The sequence below is a fragment of the Notechis scutatus genome, chromosome 3 (genome assembly GCF_049901735.1).
Source record: "Notechis scutatus isolate UNSWTSFEM ecotype Mainland chromosome 3, rNotScu1.2, whole genome shotgun sequence".
Lineage (NCBI taxonomy): Eukaryota > Metazoa > Chordata > Lepidosauria > Squamata > Elapidae > Notechis > Notechis scutatus.
Window position 1 is genome coordinate 5,512,167 of NC_142011.1, and position 12,126 is coordinate 5,524,292.

Genomic DNA, 12,126 nt, shown 5'->3' on the forward strand with positions numbered 1-12,126 from the left:
AAGCCGATAAGTCACTGGACACAAGGTGTGGTACAAAATTATACTTTTATTTTGGTACCAAGATATAAGGACCCTGAGGGCTCAAAAGCTAACCAAGGCCCTCGCTGAGAATCTTACAGCAATTTTTATAGTCAAGGGGCGGTCGCATTCCTCCCTTTGCCCTTCCCCTAATAATGCATGCATAACAGATAATATTGATTGGTTATTTGGATTTCAGCCCCCTAAACCTTTATGCTTGTTATGCTAAATAGCTTTTTACCCCAGGTCACAGGTATCTTGCAGTGTCCTAGTTTCATGTGCCAGCTATGTGGCCTTTTTATTGCGGGGGGGGGGGGGATTCTTATAAGCAAGCTATTCTTGTTCCTAATATCCTGGCTGGTGGTTTTCTAACAGGTAAGGTGCTAACTTCTGCCTCCTGACGAATGTGCAGTTCCAACCCCTTCCTATTGCAGAGCAGCTCAAGGCAGCACCCCCACCGCACTCTGCGACCCCCCCACTCCTTCCACAGAGAAAAGTAAAAGCCGTTTTAAGTCTTTGTCTGAGGCAGCACACCCACTCCCCTCCCCACAACCCCCCTCCTTCTGCAGTGAGAGAAGACAGGAAGGAGCAAGGCTGCTTAATTGTTTTAAGGCAAAGAAATGAAGACAAGAGAAAATGTTTCATCAGAACTCATATTCCTCACTTTCATGTCCATTCCATCCATACCTGGGTCCTATCTCCACATATGACCCTTCTCTGATCCCCAGGGCCTTCTCTGTACATACGTCCCATCGCCTGCTCCTTCATATCTATTTATAATGTTTTATTTTTTAAATTTTTATTTGCCCCCCATCTCATCACAAGGTGACTCTGGGAGAATTACAATGTTAAATCTATTTAATTCACCTCTTGATTTGTTTGTTCATAAAATGTATTTTCCCTTACTGAATTTATTTTTATTTATTAAATTTATGTGCCCCCTGTCTCACTATCAAGTGACCCCGGATGGCTTACAACGTCAGAGCTTTGCAGATTCTTGGGAAATAGTTAAGACTCCTCTGTGCTTCCTTTTTTTTAAAAAAAAAATAGTGTTTTTACTAAAAGTGACATTGATAAAAAATATTAATACAAACTAAAAAAGAAAAGGGAAAAAATAGGAAAAGTAGAAAATACATATAAGAATATGATAAGTAAAAGAAAAATATAAAAAGAAGTGATTTCCCTGCTCATTATAACAATCATAAACAATTTTGGTAACATCAGTTTCTCTTAAAATACGAGGATCTTGTCTTCCCATATGCCATTCCATTAATGTTGATCAAACAAACCAATTCCTTCCTTTTCCTTTAGCATTCTTGATCTCTAGTCCCTTCAAACAATGTCTTAAAATGTTTGTTTTCATTTTTATTTATTTATTTTTATTTTATTTATTTATTTTTGTCAATTGCTTACAAGATAATAGGTATAAGTAAAACATAGTTATGAATACATGGACACATATAAGAAAAATAAAAAAATAAAATAAAAGAAACAATCGTTGGTGCGCTTATGCATGCCCCCTACAGACCTCTTAGGATAGGGGTGAGGTCTATAGTAGACAGTCTAAGGTTAAAGTTTTGGGGGTTTGGGGAAGAAACCACAGAGTCAGGTAGAGTATTCCAGACATTGACCACTCTGTTGCTGAAGTCGTATTTCCTGCAATCAAGTTTGGTGCGGTTAACCTTGAGTTTGTATCTATTGTTTGCTCTTGTGTTGTTGTGGTTGAAGCTGAAGTATTCATTGACAGGTAGGACATTGCAATGTATGATTTTATATACTATACTTAGATCGGACCGAAAGCGGCATAGTTCTAGATTTTCTAGGTCTAGAATTTCAAGTCTAGTGGTATTATCATAAGGTATTCTGCAACGAGTAGAGGAGTGGAGAACTCTTCTTGTGAAATATTTTCCTTTGTTCCTTCTCACAAAATTCTTTAAAAGCTTTAACAAGCTGCTTTTGTAAATCCAATATAGGAAAATTATCCAGGGATTGGATAATCAGTTTGTATATTCTGTATAACTTCAAACAGCCACTAAATGAATGGTTGTAACTCGGGGACTATCTGTACATACATACACCCATACATAAACTTTAAACAAGGTCGGTTTCATATTTCTTTCCCTTAAACTTGTAAGTTGTGGCTTGCCAAATTCTCTAAAATTATAAAGCAACATAATTCTCCTCTCCATTTTATTTCATATGTACAATTAGTCCTCAACTTATGACAGTGACTGTTCAAAGTTACAACAGCACTGAAAAAAGTGACTTAGAACTATTTTTCACACTTACAACCTTTGTAGCATCCCTATGATCATGTGATTAAAATTCAGACGCTTGGCAACTGGTTCATACTTATGACTGTTGCTGTGTCCCAAGGTCATGTGATCACTTTTTACAATCTTCTGGTAAGCAAAGTCAATGGGACAACCCAATTCACTTAACAACGGTGTTACTAACTTAACAACCTTGGTGATTAACTGAACCACCGTAGGAAGAAAGGGCAAAACTCACTTAACAAATATCTCACTCAGCAACAGAAATTTTGGGCTCAATTGTAGTCATAACCCGAGGACTACCTGCATAAAGCAATCTTGAAAACCTCATCATTCAAAAATTCTCCATTACCAGCTAGTAGAAACAGCAGCTTAATCTTTTAATCCTTTCAAATGGTATCCCCAAAATTAATTTCTTATCATCTTTTCTTAATCTCTTCTCAATTTTAACATCAAAGCTTATCTAAAAAGGTAAAAAGGTCACTCTACCTTCGTTTCTTCCCATATCTTATCTATAAACTGATCTCATCATTCTTCTTAGTTAAAATAAATAAATAAAACCAGGTGGGAAAAAATACATTTATTTTAACCTTCTTCTAAGTGGCTAACCTGTTTTCACTGCACAGTCAAAATACAAATTCTGAAAAAAGTGATTCAATCCTATTTAAAAAAATAACAGCAAGAGCAGCCAAGAAAAAAATCACTTTGATCTAAATGGCTAATATGCTTTCGCAGTTAGTCAAAATGTAAATTTTGCCAATGCAAAAAAGATAATTAAATCCCAGTTTAAAAAGAAAATTAAAAGCTACTAGAAAAAATAATATACATTTTAATCTTGGTCTAAGTCAGGGGTCTTCGAACTTGACAGCTTGAAGACTTGAGCACTTCATCTCCCAGAATTCCTCCTCCAGTCATGTTAGCTCAGGAATTCTGGGAGTTGAAGTCCACAAGTCTGAAACTTGACAAGTTTTATCTAAATGGTCTAAATGGTAAATATGCTTTCCGCAGGCAGTTAAGGAAGGCTAGACTGGCCTTTTACCAGGAGTGTTTGATACTTTGCAGGTTTGCCTTTTGGCATTGCTTGGAACACCGAGGAAATGTGCTGAACATTAAGCGTTTCATACTTTGAATGATGTCCCATTTTTGGCATTCTATAGATGTCCTACCCATAAAATGCCTAATTTCACACAATGACAGCAATATGTTTATGCATATACATATGTATGAGATAGATAGGTAGATACATAGGTAGATAGATAGGTAGATGATAGATGATAAATGATAACATAGTTAAATATAGATAGATAGGCAAATGATAAGATGATGGATGGATGGATGGATGGATATATAGATTTTAACCATTCAGCCATGTTCAACTCTTGGCAACTTTATAACCAAGTGCTTTCCATGCTACCTTGCAGTTTCTTTCAGTTGTTCGCTAGCTATTCATCTTTTTATCAGCTTTGTATGAAGCCAGTGAGTTGGTGTTTGTGTGTGTGTGTATACATTTGTATTTATTTTCTTAAGTTTTCGCGGGTACTTACATGTATGTTATTCAGCTTTGTTCTGGTATTTTCCCACGTCATTGTAGTTGTGCTTTTAAAGTTGTAGCAACGTTTCAGTTGTAGCAACTGTAAAAGTCTGACTCACAGACAAACACAATACAGAAGCCTGACATGTGAAAATACCCAAACAAAGCTGAATAACATATTTGTATTTATGTATCTATATCCATATACAGTATATGTACACACACACACACACACACAAGCATCATTTACACAAATTCCTTTTTCTAGGCAGTTGCCTTATCCCAGGACTGCCCGTTGAGGTTTCATCAGAGCAAACATTCAGGCACACAAAGTAAACTGAGCTCACTTGCTTATAATTTGGTTACCACATTACAAAACGAGAAGTTGAAAGTTTAGAAAAAGTGGAGAGAAGAGCCACTAAGATTATTAAAGGCCTGGAAGCTGATAGATACAAAGACCGGTTGCAGAATTTGGATTTGGCTAGTCTAGAGAAAAGACGGACTAGGGGGGACATGATAGCAGTCTTCCAACAGCTGAGGGGCTGCCACAAAAGAAGAGGGGGGTCAAGCTATTCTCCAAAGCCCCTGAAGGCAGGACAAGAAACAATGGATGGAAACTCATCAAGGAGAGAAGCAACCTGGACCTAAGGAGAAATTTCCTAACAGTGAGAAGAATTAACCAGTGGAACTGCTTGCCTCCAGAAGTTGTGGGTGCTCCATCACTGGAGGCTTTTAGAAGAGATCGAACAGCCACTTGACTGAAATGGTACGGGGTCTCCTGCTTGAGCATGGTGTTGGACTAGAAGACCTCTAAGGTCCCTTCCTACTGTATTCTGAAAGGAGATCATACCTTGAGATCCTTTACTTAGGCATATGTATGCAGTGCATCCATGAACACCAACTAGCGTCAAAATAACAGAATAGCAGAGTTGGAAGGGACCTTGGAGGTCTTGTTGGCCAACCCCCTGACTCAGGCAGGAAACCAACCCTACACCACTTCAGACAAATGGTTCTCCAATCTCTTCTTAAAAACCTCCAATGAGGGCACATCCACAACTTCTGGAGGTAAGCTGCTCCACTGATCAGGAAATTTCTCCTTAGTTCTAGGTTGCTTCTCTCCTTGATAAGTTTCCATCCATTGTTTCTTTTCCTGCCTTCAGGGCCTTTGGAGAAGAGGTTGACCCCCCTCTTCTTTGGGGCAGCCCCTCGTATATCATGTCACCCCCTTTTAAGAAGACATGATGGAAACTCCTTGATTTCACAACACATTGACAGACTTAACCATAGTTTCAACCGGGAAATGGCGAGCATCCTAGGCTTAACCAAGTCCAAAAAAATGTTCAGTGAATTCCTGAAAGCTTGGCATTCAGGCAAATCAACAATCACTTAAACATCTACATACCATTCAAAAGAGACCATCAGAAAGCCAAAAAGGAAACATAAAAGACCAAAACAGTTCCTCGCCAGCAATCAAGATTCAGATGAGGGGAGATTAAGGCCAACAATAACATGCCAAGCCCAACAAGCAAGAAACACAAAGGATATCCCAATCAGGGAATTCCCAACTCAGAGAAAGAAGCAATAAGCAACCGTTTAGGAACCAAGACCGTTTCCACCAGCACAGACAGGACAAACGTCAAGGAGACCAAATCTCACTCCTGTCTAGCACTGATGATGTTACCTGGTTGGGTCATGAAATGTCTGCCAGAAAACAACCAAACTCAAGAGAGCACCGAGGACCTCCCAGCCCTTCTCTAAGCCAACCCCATTCCTTTCCACTACTGAAGAGGTTACCTAGTTTGGTAAAGAAACATCAGCAAGAAAACGACCAAGCTCAGAGAGAACCAAGGGTCCTTCGGTCCATCTCTTCTTCTTCCTCCTCCTCCTCCTCCACTCTGCACATTTCATTCCCCTCTTGCAGGAGAGCCTGGAACATTTCAGACCAATGAGTGCTGAATCTCATCTTTAAAATCTTCAGAGATCCTGGAGCTCCCACAACTTCTGGAGGCAAACTATCTCACCATCTTTTTTTATACTGTGGCGACCAAAATGGGCTGCGGTATTCCGAAGTGTGCGGCCTGACCAAAGCATTACAACGTGGTATTAAAACTTCATGTGATCTTGATTCTGTCCCTCTCTTAATGCAGCCTAGGATTGGGGGCTACAGCACACGGCTGGCTCGTAGTATTTAAACGATTGTCCCCCTAGGACTCCCAAGATCCCTCTCACAGTTACTACAATTGAGCCTGTATTAATATCAGTGGTATTAAAGTTGCTATGGGCACCAGCCATGGGAAGACACGTCTTCCGGTTTTCATCGCTCTGACTGGACTGGCCCATTGCACAAAGTCATGGAAGGGGAAAACTGGCTTATTGAAGAAACTACAGTTGGCTGGGCTTGCATTCTGCAAATCCCATAATGGTTTAGCCTGAGGCTTAAACCCCCATCCTCCTTATCTCTCTGGGCTTGGTTGTTTGTCTTGCCAAGAGGAAATGTGTGATTCAAATGCTCCTCTTCCCACATAAAGGCCTTGAAGTCTTCCGAGGATGAGATTAAATTTCAGGAGGACAGGCTGCAAAACAACAGCCCCATTGCCAGGAATACAGAAAAGACTTGGAGAGAGAAAGCAGGAAGTTTGGTCTAATGATCAAGGCACCAGGCTAGACAGCAGGAGACTCTGAGTTCAAGTCCTGCCTTAGCCAGGGAAAGCCAGCTGGGTGACTTTGGACCAGTCCCCCTCTCTTTATTCTTCTTTTATTTTTCTTATATGTACCCATTTCATGTATTCACAACTATGTATACACTTATACTTATTATCTTGTAAACAATTGGCAAATCAAATAAATAAATAAATAAAATAAATAAACTCACCTCACAGGGTTGTTGTTGTTGTGGGGGAAAATCGAAGAAGGAAAGTGTATTGGATAGTTCCCTTCTTTGAGTTATTTGTGAAAAAAAAAAACAAAGGCAAGATACAAACAAATAAAAAAAGTTGTCCCAAGCTCCAGCTTTGGGCAGGGGATGGACTAGAAGACCTCCATGGTCCCTTCCAGCAGATGATTTTTTTTACATGCCCTGGGACTATCCCACTTTTTGGGGTGCCCTGCTTTCAACTCAGCCCAACTAGACCCGCCGCCAGCCCAAACTGCACCTCCACTTCCACGGGCGATGGAAATTCCACAGGTATCGACCTCGGAGCGCGGCGGCTGCCCCAGCTTGTCCGGCTGGCAGGGAGAAATGGGACTTGTAGTCCGACCCAAGGAGGGGAGGGGAGGAGTTTCACCGAGGCATCCAGCCGGCGGAGAAACGCGTCTATCGGATGCCAGAAGCGCCCCGTGCGCCTCCTTCACAGGGACATCCCCAAAGTGGGCGAACCTCCCCCCCACCCCGGGAGGAAGTTTCAGCCCGAAATTGCAAAACTCCGCGAAGGGGTGGGGGAGGTTGAGCTCCTCCGTCTCCCGCCCCTCCAGCAAAGGTGCTTTTAAGAGTAGTTTCGTTTCCTTCCTGCCCATCCAAACCAAACGCGCCCTTTAAATTACCACCCAGCCATCGGGAGATTTCTCTCCCCCTCCGCCATCACTGCCAGTGTCTCCCTCCTCCGTGGCCGTGCCAGCTGGGGCTGATGGGAACTGTAGTTTCTCCCAGGGCGGCGGCGATCGGCCGTATCTTAAAAGAGATGCGTCCCATCCACACACACACACACCCACCCCTTCCCCAGGCATCCTGGATCGCTCGGTTCTTTTAGCTCCTCGGGATCGAAGCGGGTCTGGGGTCCCCGCTCTGCCCCCTGGTAAGACCCCAAGGCGCACCCTCCGCAGCCGATGCCGACCCCCGCCACTCCGCCCTCGATCCGCCCACGTGGAGAAGGGGTCGGATCGGAGCCGTCTCGCCCACCTCCCCTCTTCCACGATCCCATCGCCCCTTCCCTTTTTCCCTCCCGTGCCGCCTGGGCGCCTCTTCCCAACTTTCCCGGAGCAAAGCGAAGCGGGGTGGAAAGAGAAGCGAAGCGAAGCGGAGGCGGCTCCTGCCCTTCTCCCGGGCTGGAGACCCGGCGGTGGCGGACGGCTCTGCTTACCCCGCGGGGCTCCGGGAAGCGATGCGCCAGGTGAGCGATGCGGAGCGGAGCCTGCCCCGGCTGACCGGCGAATGGTTTGCAGCGCTGCCCGCCGGTGCGCTTTTTAGAGGCGGCCCGAGTTTCGTTTTCGGGGCCTGGGCGCGCGGATTGCTCGGAAATTACATCAGGCGCGGCTCCAGGCCGGGAGGAGGAGGACGAGGGGCGGGAGGGGCGGCCGGCCAGCTGTGCCCGCCCCCTGCTTCGCTCGGCCAGCCTCGCAGCGGCCCCCCCACCGCCTCCGCCTCCAGCAGCCCCACTGGGACCCCCGAAGATCTCCCCCTCCCCTCCGGGGGTGTCGAAAGCGGTACGCGAGGAAGGAAAGACCCAGAAGAGGAGAGGGAGGGGGGGCAGTCTGTTGCTCCCCCCACCCCACGCTTGGCCCAATTGGACCTGCGGCATCTCCAGCATCCCCCACCTGCGCCCTCTCCCCAAATATTCCCCGAGGAGTCCGAAGTGGTGCTGGAGGAAGGAAAAGAGTGGAAGGAGAAGCGAGGGGGAGGCAGAACGGGACAGACCGTCTGTTGCCCCCCTCCTCCCCGCTTGGCCCCACCGCCAGCAGCCTCACTGCGACCCCCGAAGACCTCTCCCCCCAGGGGTCTAAAGTGATGGGCGAGGAAGGAAGACCCTGAAAAGGAAGAGGAGGAAGAAGAAGAGGGAGGCCAGCCAGTTTTGTCCCCCTCCCGTCATTTGATCCAGCCAGACGCGCAGCCTCCCCTCCTGCCTCCATCACCCCCTGCCCCCGAAGAATCCGAGGGTCCAAAAAGAAAGGGAAGGACCAAGAGGAGTTGCAGGAGGGGACATCCAGCTGTTCCCCCCCTTGGCCCAGCTGGACCACCTGGGATACCCCTCCCCGCCCTCCTCCAGCATGTTCTACAAACCTCCCCACACACACACCAGGGGTCCAAACTATTGAACAAGGAAGGAAAGAACCAGGAGGAGGAGGGGCGATGCCCCCCCGCCTCCTGCATGCCCCCTTGAACCCCCAGCCGGCTCTCCAAAGTGGTGCACAAGGAAGGAAAAGGCTAGGAGGAGGTGTGGGAGGGGCAGCAGGACCCCCTGCCCAGCTGTGCCAAGCCGGACCCCTAGTGCCTCTCTTCCTCTTGCATGTCCGGCTCTTCTCCCCCCACAAGCTCCCCCTCCCCGGCCAGGGGTCCAAAGTGGAAAGGACCTGGAGGAAGAGGGCTGGCCAGCCAGTTATCACCCCTCTTTGCTAAGCTGAACCTGTGGCGCCCCCTCCCCATCTCCAGCATCCCCCTGTGGCCCTCCAGCAGGGCCCCCAAAGGGATGTTCGAGGAAAGGGCCAGGAGGAGGAGGAGGAGGAGGAGGAGGAAGATGTGGGCCCGGATAGAGAGGGCGGCACTCTCTACAGAATAACAAGAGTTGGAAGGGACCTTGGAGGTCTTCTAGTCCAACCCCCCTGCTCAAGCAGGAAACCCTGTACCGGTAGTCCTCGACTTGCGACCACAATTGAACCCCAAAACTTTGTTGCCAAGGGAGGCGTGTGTTAAGCGAGTTTTGCCCCATTTTATGACCTTTCTCGAAACCGTTAAGTGAATCGCTGCGGTTGTTCAGTTACAAAGGGGCCTTGGTGGTCTCTGAGCTTGGTTGTTTTCTTGCAGACGTTTCAATACCCAACTAGGTAACATCATCAGTGCCAGAAGGGATTGGGATTTGCAGACTGGAGGAGGAGGAGATGTGGGAGGAGGAGGAGGAGGAGGACTGTGGGGTCCTTGGTGATCTCTGAGCTTACTTGTTTTCTTGCAGACGTTTCATTACCCAACTAGGTAACATCATCAGTGCCAGAAGGGATTGGGATTTGCAGACTGGAGGAGGAGGAGATGTGGGAAGAGGAGGAGGAGGAGGACTGTGGGGTCCTTGGTGATCTCTGAGCTTACTTGTTTTCTTGCAGACATTTCATGACCCAACTAGGTAACATCATCAGTGCTAGAAAGGAGTGGGGTGTGCAGAGAGGAGAAGTCTGTTCTGGGAGTTGGAAGTCTACCCATCTTCAAGTTGATGGCTCCACTGTCCGGCGGGGGGTGTCATGTGATCACCATGTGCAACTTTCCCAGCCAGCTTCCAACAGTTGGGGGGAGGGGAGCCAGATCTGCTTAATGACTGCATGAATCACTTTACAACCATGGCAGAAAAGGTCGTAAAACAGGGGCATAGCTCATTTAACAACTTCCTGGCTTCCCAGCATTGGGCTGAACCCGTATATTTGCACAACCAAACCTTCCACCTCGTTTCATGGCGGCCGGCCTCCCTAGTGGGTAGATTACGGTTTCCCACAACCGTTTGCAAAATAAAATTTTTGCAGCCCCTTTTCTTCCTACCAATCTTGGTTCCGTCTGTGTGTGTGTGTGTGAATTTCTGTTTCCATTTCTGCTGGTGTTTTGTTTCGTTTTTTCACTTTCCACTTTGGTGGTTGGTTTGTTTTGGTGTTCTGTGTTTTGATAAAGAATTTCCGTCTGTTTCCTTGCCAGCTCAGACTAAAGTTATGAAACGCCTTAAGGCACCACAACTGTTTTTTGTAACTTTCAGCAACTTCTGCAGCTAAGAGGGAAGGCTGTATTTTCCCGTTTGTTTACACTCCAGTTGCAATCTGTGAATATCACCAGGAACACAATACAGGTCACCCCTGTATGGGGGTCATTTGTCTATACATTTGTTCCACAACAATCCTGCAAGGTAGACTGGGCTGAGTATAAGTAACTTGCCCACGGTCACCTAGTAAGTTTGAAGCTAAGTAGTTCCGGTTCTACTTCAAAACGACCACACAGGCTCTTAAACACTATCGAGTTGAAGGAATAAATACCTGCATTCCCACATTGCAATAATTTTTAGACCTTAACCAAAGTTTGTTGAATAAGTCATGACTGGCTAGATTCACAAACAAAATCATAAACCACGGTTTAAAGAACACAAGGATTGGATTCTCACATTAAGCTGGCACGTGAACTCACATTTCTGGAGGGGGCTGGTGTCAAACTTGTGCAACTCAAACTCAGGTTACATTTGCAAAGGTTGATTAACCAGGTTAATTGAAAACTACTAATTTCTTTTGTAGGAGACAGAACCTTGTGCTGTTTTCAAACAAGCCACATATGGCAATTCAGACAAAGAGGCAAGGAAAGCCAACATTTTTTTTTCTCTCAAGACTAAACCTACAACAATTTTTCTTTTTCTCAAAGGAGAAACTAGTCACTATGGGATCAAACTATTATTTCCTGACCTGATTGCGTAAGGAGATCTCTAAAAAAATCAGGACTGATTATTTGCTTGAGATCGCAAACGTTCAAATATATTCCACATTTCCCTGGATGGATTTTCTTTCTAATTTTGGTTTCATTTGCTAGCAAAGGGAAAACCCAACAAGTTAGGTTGGTTTCTGTTCGTCATAGTTGTTCCTCTCTGTGTCATCCTCACCATTTCCACTCAGGGCAGACAATTTTACAGAGAATTTCAGATTTATTTATTTTATATCCCCCCTTTATTGTTTTTATAAATAACTCAAGGCAGAGAATTTATCTAATACCCCTTCCTTCTATTGTCCCCACAACCTTAGGAGGTGTGTTGGGGCTAAGAGAGCGGGATTGCCCAAAATCTCGCTTTCATGCCTAAAGTGAAACGAGAATTCACCATCTCCTGGGGATTGGCCCAAAGTCACCCAGTTGGCTTTCATGCCTAAGGTGGGACTAGAACTCACCATCTCCTGGTGATGGGCCCAAAGTAACCCAGCCATTTTTCATGGCTAAGGTGGGACTAGAATTCACCGTCTCCTGGTGATTGGCCCAAAGTCACCCAGCCATCTTTTATGCCTAAGGTGGGACTAGAACTCACAGTCTCCTGGAGATTGGCCCAAAGTCACTCAGTCATTTTTCATGTTTAAGGCGGGACTAGAACTCACAGTCTCCTGGAGATTGGCCCAAAGTCACTCAGTCATTTTTCATGTTTAAGGCGGGACTAGAATTCACCGTCTCCTGGTGATTGGCCCAAAGTCACCCAGCCATCTTTCATGGCTAAGGTGGGACTAGAACTCACACTCTCCTGGTGATTGGCCCAAAGTCACCCAGCCATTTTTCATGCCTAAGGCGGGACTAGAACTCACCGTCTCCCGGTGATTGGCCCAAAGTCACCCAGCCATTTTTCATGCCTAAGGCGGGACTAGAACTCACCGTCTCCTGGT

The 12,126-nt window shown here is 45.9% G+C and overlaps 1 protein-coding gene across 1 annotated transcript in view; it reads right to left on the reverse strand.

Annotated features, from left to right (window-relative positions):
* The window catches only part of HELZ2 (helicase with zinc finger 2), a 62,461-nt gene extending 54,399 nt beyond the window's left edge, over positions 1–8,062 (reverse strand). The window contains exon 1 of the mRNA XM_087959145.1: positions 7,899–8,062. The gene's annotated coding sequence lies outside the window, so the exon portion shown is untranslated. The remainder of the gene's footprint in view (positions 1–7,898) is intronic.
* Between the last annotated feature and the right edge of the window lie 4,064 nt (positions 8,063–12,126).